The sequence below is a fragment of the Lolium rigidum genome, chromosome 1 (genome assembly GCF_022539505.1).
Source record: "Lolium rigidum isolate FL_2022 chromosome 1, APGP_CSIRO_Lrig_0.1, whole genome shotgun sequence".
Classification (NCBI taxonomy): domain Eukaryota; kingdom Viridiplantae; phylum Streptophyta; class Magnoliopsida; order Poales; family Poaceae; genus Lolium; species Lolium rigidum.
In genome coordinates, this window is record NC_061508.1 from 221,410,997 (window position 1) to 221,430,872 (window position 19,876).

Consider the following 19,876-nt stretch of genomic DNA (forward strand, 5'->3'; position numbering starts at 1 on the left):
GATACGTCCAATTTGCATCACTATTTTATATCATAATTTGTTGTCATTCATTTATATATTTCATATTTGGAGACAATACTTATGTTATTTCATCTATTTTGCATGTTTCATGATTATTGGAGGATCGCGCACCGGAGTCAGGATTCTGCTGGAAAAAGCGCCATCAGAATGCAATATTTCGGAAGATCAACAGTTGACGGAAATTATATGAAAAATCCTATTTTTCCAGAAGATGAAGGGAGCCAGAAGGGGGAGCCGAGGGGACCCGAGGTGGGCCCACCCAATAGGCCGGCGCGGCCCAAGGCCTGGCCGCGCCGCCTCGTGAGGAGGGGGGCCCACAGCCCCCTCTCGCCTCCTATTCTTCGCGTACGCCTTCGTCCCGAAAACCTAAGCTGGAGGGGTACATCGCGAAGAGCCACAGCCGCCTCTGCGGGGCGGAGAACACCGAGAGAGAAAGAACTCTCCGGCAGGCTGAGATCCGCCGGGAAATTCCCTCCCGGAGGGGGAAATCGACGCCATCGTCACCGTCATCGAGCTGGACATCATCTCCATCACCATCATCATCATCTTCATCATCATCACCGCCGTCTCCACCGCTGCACGCCGTCACCGCTGTAACAATTTGGGTTTGATCTTGATTGTTTGATAGGGGAAACTCTCCCGGTGTTGATTTCTACTTGTTATTGATGCTATTGAGTGAAACCGTTGAACCAAGGTTTATGTTCAGATTGTTATTCATCATCATATCACCTCCGATCATGTTCCATATGATGTCTCGTGAGTAGTTCGTTTAGTTCTTGAGGACATGGGTGAAGTCTAAATGTTAGTAGTGAAGTATGGTTGAGTAATATTCAATGTTATGATATTTAAGTTGTGGTGTTATTCTTCTAGTGGTGTCGTGTGAACGTCGACTACACGACACTTCACCTTTATGGGCCTAGGGGAATGCATCTTGTACTCGTTTGCCAATTGCGGGGTTGCCGGAGTGACGAAACCTGAGCCCCCGTTGGTATATCGATGCGAGGAGGGATAGCAGGATCTCGGAGTTTAAGGTCTGTGGTTAGATTTATCTTAATTACTTTCTTGTAGTTGCGGATGCTTGCAAGGGGTATAATCACAAGTATGTATTAGTCCTAGGAAGGGCGGTACATTAGCATAGGTTCACCCACACAACACTTATCAAAACAATGAAGATTAATTAGCCGTATGTAGCGAAAGCACTAGACTAAAATCCCGTGTGTCCTCGAGAACGTTTGGTTATTATAAGTAAACAAACCGGCTTGTCCTTTGTGCTAAAAAGGATTGGGCCACTCGCTGCAATTATTACTCTCGCACTTTACTTACTCGTACTTTATTCATCCGTTACATCAAAACCCCCCGAATACTTGTCCGTGAGCATTTACGATGAATCCTTCATCGAAACTGCTTGTCAACACCTTCTCGCTCCTCGTTGGGATCGACATTCTTACTTATCAAAGATACTATGATACACCCCCTATACTTGTGGGTCATCAAGACTATTTTCTCGGCGCCGTTGCCGGGAGTGAAGCGCTATTGGTAAGTGGAATTGGTAAGGGAAATTTCTACCTGTTTGTGCTGATTTTATTTCGCTTGTCTGCTATAATTCATTATGGAGAGATCTTCTCTTGAGTGTTTATTTGGGAAATCTACTACTACTGCAAAGGTAGTGGATGAGGCGCCAGGTAAGGAAGAAATACCATACAAAATACCTATGAAAATTATTGAACGTGTAGTGGGTAACCGTTATACGGGGGATGGAACTGTCCACCACTGGAGATCATTTACTGTTCTTACATGAGTTATGCGGTTTATTCAAGTGTGCAGGTATTGCTATGGATGAAGTGAGGAAGAAACTATTCTCTATATCGCTGTCTGGTAAAGCGGCGCATTGGTATAAATTACTGGATAATGGGGATTCTGTTGAATGGAATGATATTGTGCCCCGGTTTTATTCTAAGTTCTATCCTCCAAGTGAGATTCACAAAGATCGGAATCGCATATATAATTTTTGGCCTCATGAAAGAGAGAGTATTGCCCAAGCGTGGGGGAGATTGAAGTCTTTAATGCTCAAATGCCCCATTCATGAGCTTCCTGGTAATATTATTATTGATAATTTCTATGCAAGACTTTCTTTTTAAGACAAGACCTTGCTGGATACTTCTTGTTCTGGATCATTTACACGCAACAAGGAAGAGTTTAAAAGGGACCTTCTTAATCGGATCCAAGAAAATACTGAAGGATGGGAGAACGACAAGGATAGAGAATCAGGTATAAATTATGATTATAAATGCATTGAAGCTTTTATGGATACTGATAAATTTCGTAATATGAGTGCTACATATGGTCTTGATTCTCAAGTTGCTGCAAACCTTTATAAAGCTTTTGCCTCTCATTATGAATTGCCTAAGAAGAATTTTGATAAGTATCATGAACCGTACAAAGATAAAATTGATTCATCTATTAATAAGTGTGTTGTAATTGAAACTGCTGATCGCGTTATTCCTGAAGCTTATATTGAAAAAACTCCTTTCCGTGCTAAAATGAAGGAGTACTCTGTTATAAATAGTGCGGTTCATAAAAGTGAAAAGAAACCTATAGAACCTGAAGAACAAATAAAAGTTGAACCTGCTGTTGCAATTATTAAAGATCTTCTGACTGAAAATGTGGAGGATGGTCATATTATTTTCTGTGAAGATGCCTATAATATTGTTTCACATCCTAATAAGTCCAAGCAAGCTAGTGTTCCTATGCTATCTGTTAGAATTGGTGATCATTGTTATTATGGTTTATGTGATATTGGTGCAAGTATTAGTGCTATTCCTTATGAGCTTTACACGAAGATTATGCACGAAATTGGTTCATGTGAACTTGAAGATATTGATGTGGTTATTCGGCTGGCTAATAGAGAAACTATCTCTCCAATTGGTATTGTTCGAGATGTGGAAGTTCTATGTGGTAAGATTAAATATCCTGTTGACTTTTTGGTACTTGGTTTTGCTGCTAGTAAATATTGTCCTATCATTTTTGGTAGACCTTTTCTTAATACTTGTGGAGCTATTATAGATTGCAAGAAAGAGAAAATTTTGACTAAATTTGCTGGTGAATCTTATGAGTTTAACTTCTCTAAATTTACCAAAACTCCTTATAAAATTGATTCGCCTAATAGTGATTTTAAAGTTGAACAAGTGTGCATCTATTGCTCTTGCTCCTAGTAATCCTTTGCAGCAACATTTGGAGAATAGTGAGAGTGAAGTTTTTAGGGAAGAAAGAGATGAGCTTGATGAAATTTTCCTTCGTCAACCTATTCTTAAGCATGATTTACCGGTGGAAGATCCGGGTACAACACCACCACCAAAGGAAGATCCCGTCTTTGATTTAAAACCATTGCCTCGATAATCTTAAATATGCTCATATTGATGATAAGAAAATATATCCTGTTATTATTAGTTCTAAGCTTTCCGAGTTTGAAGAAGAAAGGTTATTGGAAATATCGAAGAAACACCGAGGTGCTATTGGCTACACTCTTGATGACTTGAAGGGGATTTCTCCCTCTATTTGCCAACACGCCATTAATATGGAAGATGATGCGAAGCTCTGTTGTTGAACCTCAGCGTCGTCTAATTCCTAAGATGAAGGATGTGGTAAGAAATGAGGTATTAAGACTCCTTGAAGCTGGTATTATATATCCTATTGCTGATAGTAGATGGGTTAGTCCTGTGCATTTTGTTCCTAAGAAAGGAGGAATGACTGTTGTGCCTAATGATAATGATGAGCTCATACCTCAAAGAGTAGTTGTAGAGTATAGAATGTGCATTGATTATCGAAAAGTTAATAAGGTTACTAAGAAAGATCATTACCCTTTGCCTTTTATTGATCAAATGTTAGAAAGGTTATCTAAAAATACTCATTTTTGCTTTCTTGATGGTTATTCTGGGTTTTCACAAATTGCTGTTAAAACTAAAGATCAAGAGAAAACCACTTTCACTTGTCCCTATGGAACTTATGCATATAGGCGTATGCCTTTTGGTTTATGTAATGCTCCAGCTACTTTTCAAAGATGCATGTCTGCTATTTTTCATGGCTTTTGTGAGAGTATTGTAGAGGTATTCATGGACGATTTTTTCCGTCTATGGAAATTCTTTTGATAATTGCTTGCGGAACCTTGATAAAGTTTTGCAGAGATGTGAAGAAACTAACCTTGTTCTTAATTGGGAGAAATGCCACTTTATGGTTAATGAAGGAATTGTATTGGGACATAAAATTTCCGAGAGAGGTGATACGTCTCCGACGTATCGATAATTTCTTATGTTCCATGCCACATTATTGATGATATCTACATGTTTTATACACATTATATGTCGTATTTATGCATTTTCCGGCACTAACCTATTAACGAGATGCCGAAGAGCCGATTGTCTGTTTTCTGCTGTTTTTGGTTTCGGAAATCCTAGTAAGGAAATATTCTCGGAATTGGACGAAATCAACGCCCAGGGGCCTATTTTGCCACGAAGCTTCCAGAAGACCGAAGACGTAACGAAGTGGGGCGACGAGGCGGCGACACGCCAGGGCGGCGCGGCCTGGGCCCTGGCCGCGCGGCCCTGTCGTGTGGCCCCCTCGCATCGCCCCTTTACCTGCCCTTCCGCCTACAAATAGCCTTCGTCGCGAAACCCCCAGTACCGAGAGCCACGATACGGAAAACCTTCCAGAGACGCCGCCGCCGCCAATCCCATCTCGGGGGATTCAGGAGATCGCCTCCCGGCACCTCGCCGGAGAGGGGAATCATCTCCCGGAGGACTCTTCACCGCCATGGTCGCCTCCGGAGTGATGAGTGAGTAGTTCACCCCTGGACTATGGGTCCATAGCAGTAGCTAGATGGTTGTCTTCTCCTCATGTGCTTCATTGTCGGATCTTGTGAGCTGCCTAACATGATCAAGATCATCTATCTGTAATGCTATATGTTGTGTTTGTCGGGATCCGATGGATAGAGAATACTATGTTATGTTGACTATCAATCTATTACCTATGTGTTGTTTATGATCTTGCATGCTCTCCGTTATTAGTAGAGGCTCTGGCCAAGTTTTTACTCTTAACTCCAAGAGGGAGTATTTATGCTCGATAGTGGGTTCATGCCTCCATTAAATCTGGGACGAGTGACGTAAAGTTCTAAGGTTGTGGATGTGTTGTTGCCACTAGGGATAAAACATTGATGCTATGTACGAGGATGTAGTTATTGATTACATTACGCACCATACTTAATGCAATTGTCTCGTTGTTTGCAACTTAATATCGGAAGGGGTTCGGATGATAACCTCGAAGGTGGACTTTTTAGGCATAGATGCATGCTGGATAGCGGTCTATGTACTTTGTCGTAATGCCCAATTAAATCTCACAATACTCATCATATCCTGTATGTGCATTGTCATGCCCTCTCTATTTGTCAATTGCTCGACTGTAATTTGTTCACCCAACATGCTATTTATCTTATGGGAGAGACACCTCTAGTGAACTGTGGACCCCGGTCCATTCTTTTTACATCGAATACAATCTACCGCAATACTTGTTCTACTCGTTTTCGCAAACAATCATCATCCACACTATACATCTAATCCTTTGTTACGAGCAAGCCGGTGAGATTGACAACCTCACTCGTTTCGTTGAGGCGCAGTACTTTGGTTGTGTTGTGCAGGTTCCACGTTGGCGCCGGAATCCCTGGTGTTGCGCCGCACTACATCCCGCCGCCATCAACCTTCAACGTGCTTCTTGGCTCCTACTGGTTCGATAAACCTTGGTTTCTTTCTGAGGGAAAACTTGCCGCTGTACGCATCACACCTTCCTCTTGGGGTTCCCAACGGACGCGTGCTGTACGCGTATCAAGAGGTATTGAAGTTGATAGAGCTAAAGTTGAAGCCATTGAGAAGATGCCCTATCCTAGGGATGTTAAAGGTATTCGTAGTATTCTTGGTCATGCTGGGTTTTATAGGAGGTTTATTAAAGACTTCTCCAAGATTTCAAAGCCTCTTACTAATCTTCTTCAAAAAGACGTACCTTTTGTTTTTGATGATGATTGTAAGGAAGCTTTTGAAACTCTAAAGAAAGCCTTAACAACAGCCCCTATAGTTGAACCTCCTGATTGGAACTTACCAATTGATATTATGTGTGATGCTAGTGATTTTGCTTGTAGGCGCTGTTCTTGGACAACGAGTAGATAAAAAACTGAATGTTATTCATTATGCTAGTAAAACTCTTGATGCTGCTCAAAGAAATTATGCTACTACTGAAAAAGAATTGTTAGCTGTAGTCTTTGCTTGTGATAAGTTTAGATCTTATATCGTTGATTCAAAAGTTGCTATTCATACTGATCATGCTGCAATTAGATACCTTATGACAAAGAAAGATGCTAAGCCAAGGCTTATTAGATGGGTACTTCTTTTGCAAGAATTTGGTCTGCATATTATAGATAGGAAAGGTGCTGATAATCCTGTTGCTTGATAATTTGTCTAGATTGGAAAATATTACTTATGATCCTCGTTCTCGTTAATGATAGTTTTCCAAATGAACAATTGGCTGTAATAAAGGTGAGCTCGCGAGATAGTCCTTGGTATGCCGATTATGCTAACTTTATTGTTTCCAAGTACTTGCCTCCAACCTTTTCAGCTCAGCAAAGGAGGAAATTCTTTTATGACTTGAGGCATTATTTTTGGGATGACCCACACTTATATAACGAAGGAGTGGATGGTATTCTGCGAAGATGTGTTCCCGAATACGAGCAACAAGAGATATTGAGTAAATGTCATGGTAGTGCTTATGGAGGACATCACGCCGGAGATAGAACCGTGCAAAAGGTTCTACAATCAGGTTTTTATTGGCCAACTCTCTTCAAAGATGCGAGGAAGTTTATTTTATCTTGTGATGAATGTCAAAGGGTTGGTAATATCTCCCAGACGCAATGAAATGCCTATGAATTATACTCTTGTTATTGAACCGTTTGATTGTTGGGGATTTGACTTCATGGGACCTTTTCCCTCTTCAGAAGGTAACACTCATATACTTGTTGCTGTTGATTATGTTACTAAATTGGTGGAAGCCATACCTACAAAAAGTGCTGATGGTGAGACCTCTTTAAGAATGCTTTTAGACATTATTTTTCCTAGATTTGGAGTTCCGAGATATATTATGACAGATGGAGGTTCTCATTTTATTCATGGTGGTTTTAGAAAAACTCTTGCTAAATATGGTATTAATCATAGAATTGCTTCCGCTTATCATCCTCAAACTAGTGGGCAAGTAGAACTATCAAATAGAGAAATTAAATCTATCTTGCAAAAGACCGTTAATAAAACTAGAAAGAATTGGGCTAGTAAATTGAAGGAAGCGCTATGGGCTTATAGAACTGCTTATAAAAACCCCATGGGAATGTCACCTTATAAAATGGTTTATGGAAAAGCTTGTCATTTACCTTTAGAACTAGAGCACAAAGCTTATTGGGTTGTTAGAGAACTAAACAAAGATCCTAAACTAGCCGGTAATAAGAGGTTGCTGCAATTAAGTTCTCTAGATGAATGGAGAAGTGAAGCTTATGAAAATGCTAAACTCTTTAAAGAGAAAGTTAAGAAATGGCATGATAGAAGGATTATCAAAAGAGAGTTTAATATTGGGGATAAAGTCCTATTGTATCGGTCTCGTCTCAGATTCTTTGCAGGGAAATTACTCTCGAAATGGGAAGGACCATATATTGTTGAGGAGGTGTATCGTTCAGGAGCAATTAAAATTAGTTCTCTCCAAGGCAATGCCACGCAAGTGGTGAATGGACAAAGACTCAAGCATTATATCTCAGGTGATTCTTATAATGTAGATGATGTTGATGTTATTCGAGTGGAAACACCAGAGGCTTTCATCAAAGGTCAAATTGACAGTCCGCCAGAACTCGACTTTGAATAGGTAACAGTATAGGTAATAAAAAGTTCGCGATTTACTTTCCGAACAATGTTTTTGCTGTTTTTGGAAAATATGAAAAATTACGAGATCGAAACGGAGTGGAGGAGACGCACGAGGGCGTGCCCCCATAGGCCGGCGCGGCCAGGCCTTGGCCCGCGCCGCCCTATGAGCTGGCCGCCTCGTCGCCCCTTTCCGACTCCGGTTCGACCCGGTACTTTCCTTATGACATAAAAATTCCTGCTATATAATCCCCCGGACCCCTGGAGGTCCGTATATCGTTTTCTCGACGTGTTTTGTTTCGAGCTGTTTCTGCCAGGATCTATTTTCAATCTAGGAGCACCATGGCCTCCAACAACAAGGGCAAGGGGCTTTCAGATGAAGATATTCAAGATCCCGAGTGGAAAGAGCTGGACGAGAGCGTCAAGGAAGAAGATGAAGAAGAAGTGGAGGAAGACTCGCGCGCATACCCGCGTGCTACCGTCGCAAGCATCAAAGTGGTGGATAACCCTTTTAGTGCAAACATGAGCGCAAGAATTCGCACCGGAGGAAGGGTTCCACGTCATTACCTAGCTCCAAAGACATCTTCTTCGAGCACTTACCATCCCTTCCGCAATCTAATCTACAATAATCAAATTGAAAGGACTCCCAAGGCAGCATTGCCTAGCAATTGGGATATAGATCGTTCTAACACTGCAGGAAGGACGAAGCCTGAAGTCGAAGGGTGGGGAAATAACTCCAAGAATTGGGACTCGCCGTCGGACATACTTCTTAATCGCGTCGAGCACAATTCGGAGATGATCCGCAACCTCATGTACAAGATTGAGCTTCAGGAGCTTGTGGAGAAGCTTGTCGGGAATTCATCACCACCACCGCCAAAGGAGTAATTCATCATCGGTAATGGCATCCCCTTGGTTTGTTCCAAGCTTGGGGGAGTGCCGCGGTATCACATCATCACTACCTTTTACTTTTTACTATCAAGTAGTGTCATATCATGAGTAGGGAAGTTATCGTATAAGATGGGTTTCAGTGTGGAAGTATCTCTCCTTTAGTTGGTTGTCTATGTATCCCTTGGTGTGAGTTATCGTTATGAAATATTAATGAGAAGTCTTATCATTTACATATTGCACACCTTATTTTAGTTTGCAATTTCTATTATATGATTGATCTTGATTTTAGTATTGGTACCACTTTGGGAGCATTGAGTAAATCTATTTGGTTTTGGCAAACTTAGCATTGGTCAATAGCAACAACACCTTGAGGTTTAAGTAGAAAAGAGAAATATATATAGTTGTTTCATTGTCTTCCTTTCTTGTTAGCTCATAGCTTATTATTCTGAAGTTAAAATTGTTTGTGCTTACAAGAAAGATGCATGATTGTTTCTATCACATGTATATTCGTTTGTTTCCCTCAACTTTTGTGCTTGCTAATTAACCTTGCTAGCTAAAGACCTATACTGAGAGGGAATGCTTCTCGTGCATCCAAACCTCAACCCAAACCTATGCCATTTGTGTCCACCATATCTACCTACTACATGGTATTTCCTGCCATTCCAAGTAAATACTTCATGTGCTACTTTTAAACAATTCAAAATTTATCATCTCTTATTTGTGTCAATGTTTTATGGCTCATGAGGAAGTATGTTGTTGGGCAACTTTCACCAATGGACTAGTGGCTTCATCCACTTATCCAATAATTTTGCAAAAAGAGCTGGCAATGGGGTTCCCAGCCCCGATTAATTAACTTTCATGATACTACAAATAGACACTCCTCCATGGTATGTGATTGTTGGATGGCACCCGAGGATTCGGTTAGCCATGGCTTGAGAAAGCAAAGGTTGGGAGGAGTGTCATCTAAATAAAACTAAAATAAAAAGGCACTCCTTCATGGTATGAGATTGTTGGCAGGCACCCGAGGATTCGGTTAGCCATGGTTTGTGAAAGTAAGGTTGGAAGGGGTGCCACCCAAAATAAAAATGTCTTAATGGGAGCCGCTCTTTGGAGGTCTGTTTGGCAAGGGGGTTAGAGTACCCGCTACCATTCGTTGACAACAACAAACACCTCTCAAAATATTACTTTTATTCTCTTTATATGATTTCAAAACTTGAAAAGCTCTAGCACATGATTTAATCCCTGCTTCCCTCTGCGAAGGGCCTGTCTTTTACTTTATGTTGTGTCAGTAAACCTATTTCCATCCATCTCAAGCAAGCATTTGAGTTGTTGTGATCAAACCATTTATATTGTGATCTACTTCATCATGTCTTTTATTCTTCCTTGTTTAGTACAAGTTTTATCTGAATGAATATAGTTTTGCAAGTTATCAATGATCATTATGATTGAGTATGCAAGATGAGCCATATAAACTTTAACATGAGAGCGCTGCTCGATAGATAAGAATAACCTGTTAATTGTTCTCTGACCAAGAACGAAGTTTGCCATCACCAACTATGATTTCTTATACGCCTTTATTTGTGATTACCTTATACTTGTTTCAAGTTGAATTATATGAGGAAGTTGTTCACTAGAATGTCTTGTGTGAATGAATATGATGCTTCTTGTCCGTATTTGATTTATCGACTTTTCACTCCACAAACATGTGGTCCTGTTTACCGAGTTCAGTTTCGCTTGGGGACAAGCGAAGTCTAAGCTTGGGGGGAGTTGATACGTCCAATTTGCATCACTATTTTATATCATAATTTGCTGTCATTCATTGATATATTTCATATTTGGAGACAATACTTATGTTATTTCATCTATTTTGCATGTTTCATGATTATTGGAGGATCGCGCACCGGAGTCAGGATTCTGCTGGAAAAAGCGCCATCGGAATGCAATATTTCGGAAGATCAACAGTTGACGGAAATTATATGAAAAATCCTATTTTTCCAGAAGACGAAGGGAGCCAGAAGGGGGAGCCGAGGGGACCCGAGGTGGGCCCACCCCATAGGCCGGCGCGGCCCAAGGCCTGGCCACGCCGCCCTGTGAGGAGGGGGCCCACAGCCCCCTCTCGCCTCCTTTTCTTCGCGTACGCCTTCGTCCCGAAAACCTAAGCTGGAGGGGTACATCGCGAAGAGCCACGGCCCGCCTCTGCGGGCGGAGAACACCGGAGAGAAAAGAACTCTCCCGGCAGGCTGAGATCCGCCGGGGAAATTCCCTCCCGGAGGGGGAAATCGACGCCATCGTCACCATCATCGAGCTGGACATCATCTCCATCACCATCGTCATCATCTTCATCATCATCACCGCCGTCTCCACCGCTGCACGCCGTCACCGCTGTAACAATTTGGGTTTGATCTTGATTGTTTGATAGGGGAAACTCTCCCGGTGTTGATTTCTACTTGTTATTGATGCTATTGAGTGAAACCGTTGAACCAAGGTTTATGTTCAGATTGTTATTCATCATCATATCACCTCTGATCATGTTCCATATGATGTCTCGTGAGTAGTTCGTTTAGTTCTTGAGGACATGGGTGAAGTCTAAATGTTAGTAGTGAAGTATGGCTGAGTAATATTCAATGTTATGATATTTAAGTTGTGGTGTTATTCTTCTAGTGGTGTCGTGTGAACATCGACTACATGACACTTCACCTTTATGGGCCTAGGGGAATGCATCTTGTACTCGTTTGCCAATTGCGGGGTTGCCGGTAGTGACGAAACCCGAGCCCCGTTGGTATATCGATGCGGGAGGGATAGCGAGGATCTCAGAGTTTAAGGCTGTGGTTAGATTTATCTTAATTACTTTATTGTAGTTGCGGATGCTTGCAAGGGGTATAATCACAAGTATGTATTAGTCCTAGGAAGGGCGGTACATTAGCATAGGTTCACCCACACAACACTTATCAAAACAATGAAGATTAATTAGCCGTATGTAGCGAAAGCACTAGACTAAAATCCCGTGTGTCCTCGAGAACGTTTGGTTATTATAAGTAAACAAACCGGCATGTCCTTTGTGCTAAAAAGGATTGGGCCACTCGCTGCAATTATTACTCTCGCACTTTACTTACTCGTACTTTATTCATCCGTTACATCAAAACCCCTGAATACTTGTCCGTGAGCATTTACAGTGAATCCTTCATCGAAACTGCTTGTCAACACCTTCTGCTCCTCGTTGGGATCGACATTCTTACTTATCGAAGATACTACGATACACCCCCTATACTTGTGGGTCATCAGCCCCTGGTTCTGTTGTGTCAAGATTCGAATTAATTGTGAAATTACTTCATGACAAGTCATACCAGGGGATAACCAATCAATCCTTCAATGCAATTGCGAAGACATACATCGATGCACTCCCTGGGGTTGGACTGCCAAAATCCTTTTATGAGGTGAAGCAGTACATCAAGGTACTGGGACTTGGATATGAGAAGATTGATTTTTGCAAAAATAATCGTGCACTTTGTTTTGGATGGAGTATAATGACCTCGATGAATGTCCAGTATGTAAGGAATCAAGATGGAAACATGATGGAGCTGGTGGTAAGAAAAAAGATTCCTTGGAAGGTTCTGAGATACTTTCCACTTGTACAAAGATTGTAGAGGTTGTTTGCTTCAGAACAAACATCTCAGGAAACAAGATGGCACAAAGAGATTCTCACGCCCAACCCTGATTTACTGAGGCATCCTGCTGATGGCGATGAATGGAAGCAATTCGACCTGGATCATCCGGACTTTGCTCGCGGATCCAAGGAACTCGAGACTTAGCCTTGCTACGGATGGATTCAACCCATTTGGCAACATGAGCAACTCGTATAGCATGTAGCCGGTACTAGTTACACCATACAACCAGGCTCCTCGGACATGCACCGATCCGTCGAACCGTATGATGGCCTTACTCATCCCGAGGTCCCAAATCTCCCGGGAAGGATTTTGATGTGTTCATGCGGCCTCTTATTAGAGACTTGCAAAGATTATGGAAGGGTGTCCCTACACGGGATGTGTGTCAACCTAAAGAACAAAATTTTCTATTACGTGTCTTTGTCATCGTATTGCACCCATGATTATCCAGCTTTGGGCACTATGTCGGGCGAGTAACATCGGGTTATAATGCATGTGTTCACCGTGATACGAATCGGCTAGCGAGTGAGGATAATAAACAAGATATGCTATATGGGCCATCGCCGTTTCCTTCCAATAGGTCACGAGTTTCCGAAAAACTAATAAAAAATTGCAATTTATTGGTGATCGAGGCTCGTGCAAAGGCCGAACCGCGAGCACTTTACGAGTCACGAGTTGGAGGCGCACCTAGAAGCGGTCGGAAATGTTAAACCGAGGAAAACCACCAGCCGCCACAGCAGGTACAGCAGAGAAGAATACGGAAGATGCAGCAGCGAGTAGTAGCAGGTAGAAAAAGGAAGAAGAGAGGAGATGAACTGAGTCTAGCAGCTACCAAAAGGAAGATGGGAGGTGAAATAGCAGCATTTACCAAGAGGAAGGAAATGGAAAATGATAGACCGAGAATATTTTATAAGCGCATGGCCACTCTTTGGGACTTGCCGTATTGGGCTGGTAAGAAGCTTCGGCATAATATTGATATCATGCACATCTCCATCTCCATCTCCACTACTTTAAAAGAGCGAGAGCGTCCCATCCAACAAATCTTAACCGTTAAATGACCCGCATCGTATGGTCCAGATTGATTCCATATTTGACGGAGCGGAACACCCCGTCCCCATCTCGGACCACACCTCTCGCAGACCGTGCTTTCTTCTTTTTCCCCGTCCCACCCTCACAACCTGCGCCAGACCAGCGGCTCGAAGGAACCGCCGCCACCGCGGTCTTCCTGGGCACGCCGTAGTAGCTGCGATTGACCACCAGCCTTCCAGATCCGAGGACCACCGCTGCCGAGGTTGATCGCCGGCCTCTCGATCCGAGGAATCCCCCGCTCCTAGGCTGGGGCGCCCACACCATGACGACGGATTCCGCTGTGCGCGACGCAGCAGAAACGATCTGGCAACGTTGATCTAGGTCCGGACGGATCCAGTCTACCGTTACTAACACCTACGACGTACTATGGTTGTTGTGGTGCTCCATCAGAAATGGAACCCGAGTCCCTCTACTCCGAGGTTTGGCATTTCTCTACTTACGGTTCATGAATGCCTACTCTTAGCTGTGCTTAGATCGCTTTTCTAGGATTCCATGAATAGGCTGTTCCCCATAGAGCTGAAGTATAGTACATTCAGAGGGTGTCAACGTTCACAACGCTAGCATTTATGGTCCTGTAAACCAACAGGTTTCTTTAAATGCTGAACGTTTTGTTCCACAGGTAGATGGATATTGTTCATTTCATTTTTTATATGAGGTTGGTTCACAGCTACCATTTGCACGGATAAATATTCATAATAAAAAGCTATGTAAAGCTGATCCGAGTATAATTTTTTAGTCTCCAGGACCATTATCAGATAACCTCTTCCCGTCAGTTATTATGTACTCCCTCCAGCCCTTTTTTACAGATTTAATGAAAATATAGGCTAAAATATATCTTGATTCATTGAACCTACAACAAGTATTTAGGGCGAGGGAGTAGTAATTTTTGCAGGTGTTGGCAATGTATATATTGCTATGCAGATGTTGAAATAGCTTAGGTACAACAAAATAAGATTGGAGAAGTAACTTTCTTGAACGGAGCAATTGAACCAACATGTCTTTTTACATTGGTATGTTAGCTATGTAGTTCTCTCTATTGTTCGGTCTGATTTTATCTTGATCAACTGGGTGTGTCTTTTCGCGGTATGATGAATGTGGCCTGGGTACAGATCTAGCAAAAAATCGTGGCTTTCAGACACAGCAGAGTATTCTTTAAAATCATAAGTATTTCAATGCTGGAGATTTAGCCTAATTTTCCTTTTTCAAACAAAGATTTAGCTTATTCTTTTCATTGATGCTAATCATTTTCAAAATAGAATGATCTTTTATCTCATATCTCCATCGAGTTATACATGAAAAATAGGTGTTTTATAGACGCTCCCATTGATTCATGAGTATTCGCAACTATTTGAAAAATGGGAATTTACCACGAAAGAAAAAGTACGGCCTGTGTTATGAAAGTGTCAAGCAAGAGTTACTTCATATTTCTGAATCGTTGTTTTCCTTCAGAGTTTACTAAACTCTTTTAAAAAAAAAAATCTTATGTAGGAGAGATGGACCGAAAGATTTGGCTTTGCAGGGACCAACATCTACACTGAGATTCTCAAGCACGCCACTCCTGTAGACAGGTATATATGAGTATTGAGTATTGTTAGTGTGTACATGTACATTTACATCTAAATTCCAATTACAAAGGTTTTTCTTGCGTTCTTATTTTTGTGTATTCCCGTACCCTAATGTTATACTTCCTTCATTCCAGATGAAACACGTAGAAGCTTATTTTAGTTTGGCATGGTCCTGCCCTTGACGGCGTCGTCCGCCGCCGCCCCGCATACTCATCCCACAGGCTCGCTGCCTCCGCCTGCGAACACTGGGTCCTTGCACGCTCGACGCCGCCGACATGAACACCAGCTCTCTGAAGCTGTTACCTGGAGCTAAAGGTAGACTTTCTGTTTTCCTCAATCTTTCCCCAGTTGCATTGTTCTGTTCATGGTGCCAAATAGTGCATTGTTGTGTTCATTCATTGGTCCATTTCACTTCTATACTGGTATATATCCAAATAGTGCAGTGTTGTAGCTTCTATTGGTTCAGATTGGTTCAGCTTAGTTCATATTTTGTTTGTCTATGTTTGTGTACTTGCTGTATGACAAACTAAGGAAGCTGGGCTTCAGTGGTTTAGATTGGTTCTTCTGCATTCCTTCAGATCGCGCAGCTACTTCTATTTACAAATCTGAACTGCTACTCCTCAATACTACTTATGTTTACACGAGTTGTGTATGTACCAAATTTCAACTTCTCAGATTCAAAGTTATGCATGAACCAAATCTAAACTACTACTTCTGTTTACACGAGCTCGGTATGTACAGGGGTACAACTTGCGCTCAGTAATGCAGGTTTGAACCAACATGAATTCTGGACTTTTTTAATTCGAAAACGCTGATCTGCTCTGTTCGTTAAGTCCTCATAGTTTTGAATGTGAAATTGACAGTAAACAACATTTAATCTGTGTCACTATAGTGTGTTCTTCTTAGTTATTACCCTTCTATATGATTGATGTAGTATGGGCGGTTTAAAAGAAAGATAGCTATTGAATATTTGACCAAAGATTTATTCGCGGTATTTAGTTTTGATATTCAAGTTGGCTTATTACAGATTTCGAATTTGATCTAACTTTCATTGATTTGATGTAAAGTTACAGGTAAGTCTCCACTCTCTTTATTAATGTAGATATATATGCTCCCCACTTATGGGATCTCACGGTATCATTCCTTATGTATGTAAAAAAATCATTAAGAAGGATAGGAGACATGCATTGTGAAGCCTAAATTTTTCAGGATTTATACGGATCTTAAAACTGAACCTTATTGGCAATGTTCATATGCTCTTTCTGGAAGTGCTAAGAGTAGAGGTGCATGAAATTTTTCTTTCAAGTTGAACCATCCAACATTTACTTTTATTCAATTGTTCATAACGGTTTCTTTTTCCTGCAAGAACGCGAGGCAACGTTCAAATTAAGGGATTGAGTTTTCTGTAAATTTCTCAACCAAATGAATATTAAATAATCACCAATACACTTTGTGCCAATTTTTTGTGCCTTTGCAATGTTGTCCCAGGAGTAGTGGTGGTAGATCGTAATCATAAGCTGTTTTGCATCACATTGTCGTTATTTAAATAGTGTTTTTCTGTTTGCTGGAAACTTTATGGTAATACATCTAAAAGCTCATTAAATATATCCAACCCTTCTTTTGAGAGGAAAATGAGAACCTTTGGTGCCATCAGTGATAGAAAACATTATTTGTCCAATGAATATATATTTTAAGTTTGTGTGATACACTTTTTATTATTGACATTCTTTCTTGCTATCTTCGACCTTTTCTGAATGTTTGGTAGCTCTGAGAAGTTAACAGGTTGCTATTCTTTCTTACTAGCTTCTGGGACCTGTAATGGTATTATTAGATTGTCTTCATAGGCAATCTTTTATGCATTCTACTGAAACGGGACTTTTTTTTTGAACAGGGGACCGGGTCTAGAAAGACCCCGAAGAAGCTGCATTAACTCGGTGGGTACATTTTACAGTACAGGCCCTGAAAGAAAGAAGCTTGAAAGCAGGCCAGGAAATTTACACAGAGGACCCTAAAAAGAAAATTGCAAACGCCATCCAGTCCCAGAAGATCCTCTTCTCCACCGCTGCTTGAATCCCGTCGCCGGCCGGCCTTTTCGCGTCGGGGACACACCACTTGACGCAGGTAGAATGGGGAACTCCGACCGGAACTCAACTTGAAAGGCCTCCTTGACGGCACACCGGCCTGGAGGTTGATGGAGGAGCTGCGCCACACGCAGCATCCCAGCGCGGAGTGGCCGCATCGGCCTAGAGTAACAGCGGCGCCAAATTGCCGCCGTTTAGAAGCTCCGCAGGTTGCAGCCAACAAGATCCCCGACCATCCAGCTCGAGAAAGAATACACATCCGCCACCATCCTTGCCATCCACCTCCTCGGTGGCCTGAAGAAGACGGCTGCAGACACACATCTTCTCGATCTGAATCACCACCAAATACGAGCTTATTGGAGGAGATCCCAGCGCCGCCGCCACGCTCCGCCTCCGGCTCTGTCCTCCAGAGTGCCACAAAGGAAGCGACGAACACCAGGAGTCGCTGGAACTGGCTCGCGCAAACCAGCGACTCACTCCAGTCGAGCACAAGGCCCAAACTCCATAAAGGTAGCCCTAAACTAGAACCTAGCCTACTATTTACAGAGGAGCCAGACCACCTAAACCTTCTCTTCGCCGGCCAGCATCGCCACCGGAGAGAGGAGGCCAGGGGCGGCAGGGAGGAGGAGGAAGCGACTCTCAACTAGGGCGATAAGGGAGAGGAGACAGGGTGAACTGATCGAGTCCGGTGAAACGGACTGATGTAGCTAAATCTCCCCATCCTTCTAAGTTCCCTCACTTTCTTTTATATGCGATGATTGTTTAGGGTGTTTGAACGTCTTGCAATTGGTTTTTCTCATTAGTTGTAACATAAAACTGAATCCTTTCCCTAGGATTTTTTTTTGACGGATTCCCTTGGAATTTGGATATAAGTAAAACTTGAAATGTACTTCTCTCGGTAGCTGAATATTGTTAGTTTTACGTGTGCTAATTACAACTTCGTTGCTTTCCCAATTGGTACACAGAGGCATTGCCCTTAGATACACATTATTTTTTGGCTTTCTTAATTTTTTGATGGACTATTATACAATTGTTTATAGAGTCATGGAAGAAAACAAAAATCTTTAGTTCTTGATGGTCACTTATTTTGCGCTGCCAGTAGTTCTTGCATGTGAAGTTGGGGATTTTGTCATTTTGTTAGTGTAAGCAGGAAACACCGCTAACGGGAGCCCGTATTAGAAATTGCGCAAGTGATTCAGTTCCATAATGTTGGTTCATAAATTTACCTCAAGTTCTTTTTCAGCTTGTCATGCTATGATAACCTCTTTAAAAAGTAGTTACATGACGATGCCATCCCTCTACTTCAGTTCAGTTTGTTTGTGTAGATATGAACTATTTATTTTGATACAGTAAATCTCTTCCCGCATCCAGGCCAGGATTTGAGCAGCGGTCTAGAAGATGGAGCTCACCAACCACTCTCTGCAGTATGAAGTTGCTAAGTCAGTTGGTTGTTGCTGAGTTATAAAATTATCTTCTCATATTGGTGTTGGATCTGTTCCTGGTTTTCCTTGGTCAGACTCTTGGCATTCAAAGGAATTTGTAATATTGTGTTGATGATGTCATGTGAAATAATCACACCTCGAGACCAAATAGAAGTGGTAGATCTATTTTTGGACCCATGAAAATCTTACATACTTACTTATTAAAGGATATAGTTGACACATTTTATAATTGTATTCTTATATTGATATAAAGACGTGCGTTGCACGTGCCCCTTTACTAGTGGAGAAAAATATATGTGACAGCATTGTCGGCACATTACTCAACATTCCATCCAAGACAAAAGATAGCTCAAATGCTAGGATTGATTGTGCAACATTGAATGTTAACAGGCACTTGCAACTGGATCGTAATGACAAAGTGAACAAAGGCAAGGAAAAACATTATAAGTTTCGAGGCGCGGAATTCACATTGCCGATGCCTAAAAGGAGATTATTTTGTGAGTACCTCCGAGGTGTGATGTTCCCGTTCGGATTTGCTTCCAACATTGCAAATTGTCTCAATGCTGAAGGAAACAAGCTCCAAGGGTTGAAAACTCACGATTGTCACATCCTGCCGCAAAGGCTTTTAGCTATTGGCATTAAAGATTTAGTGAAGCCAAATATGTACAAGCGTGATTGCAGAGTTGGGAAGGTTCTTTAGGGAAATATGTAGTAAAACTCTAAGCGAGAGCTGTTGTAAAACGTCTTAAGGTGGACATAGCAGTAATCCTGTGCAAGCTGGAGCTGATATATCCTCCAGCGTTCTTTGATGTGATGGTGCATTTGGCTGTTCATCTACCTGATGAGGCACTTTTAAGAGGTCTGGTACAGTATGGATGGATGTTACCTATAGAACGTCGACTGTGCACTTTCAAGAATAAAGTTAGGAACAAAGCTAGACCGGAGGCTTGCATTGCAGTGGCGTATATTGCTGCTGACGCATATACATTTGCATCAAGATATATTCCTGATATTGAGACCAGATTCAACCGGGGTCGCAGAATTTTGGAAGTTGGAGGATCTGTTTTTAATCATGGTGTTGAGCTAATAGGAAAGAGGACCGAAAAAACATTAGAGCAGTCTGAATTTGAACAGCTGTCTTGGTATGTGCTGAATAATGCTGCAGAGGCTGATGAATATGTTAAGTGAGTACTA

At 41.9% G+C, this 19,876-nt stretch overlaps 1 long non-coding RNA gene across 2 annotated transcripts; it reads left to right on the top strand.

The window, feature by feature from the left end:
• The first annotated feature begins 13,681 nt into the window (after positions 1-13,681).
• On the top strand, positions 13,682-18,307 carry LOC124683194. Of its 2 annotated transcripts, XR_006996591.1 has the most exons (4): positions 13,682-14,013; positions 15,083-15,162; positions 15,294-15,474; positions 17,051-18,307. It is a non-coding gene; the product is annotated as an uncharacterized LOC124683194 (long non-coding RNA). The 2 variants fall into 2 exon arrangements; XR_006996590.1 differs by having other exon boundaries at positions 15,294-18,307.
• The last annotated feature ends 1,569 nt before the right edge of the window (positions 18,308-19,876 follow it).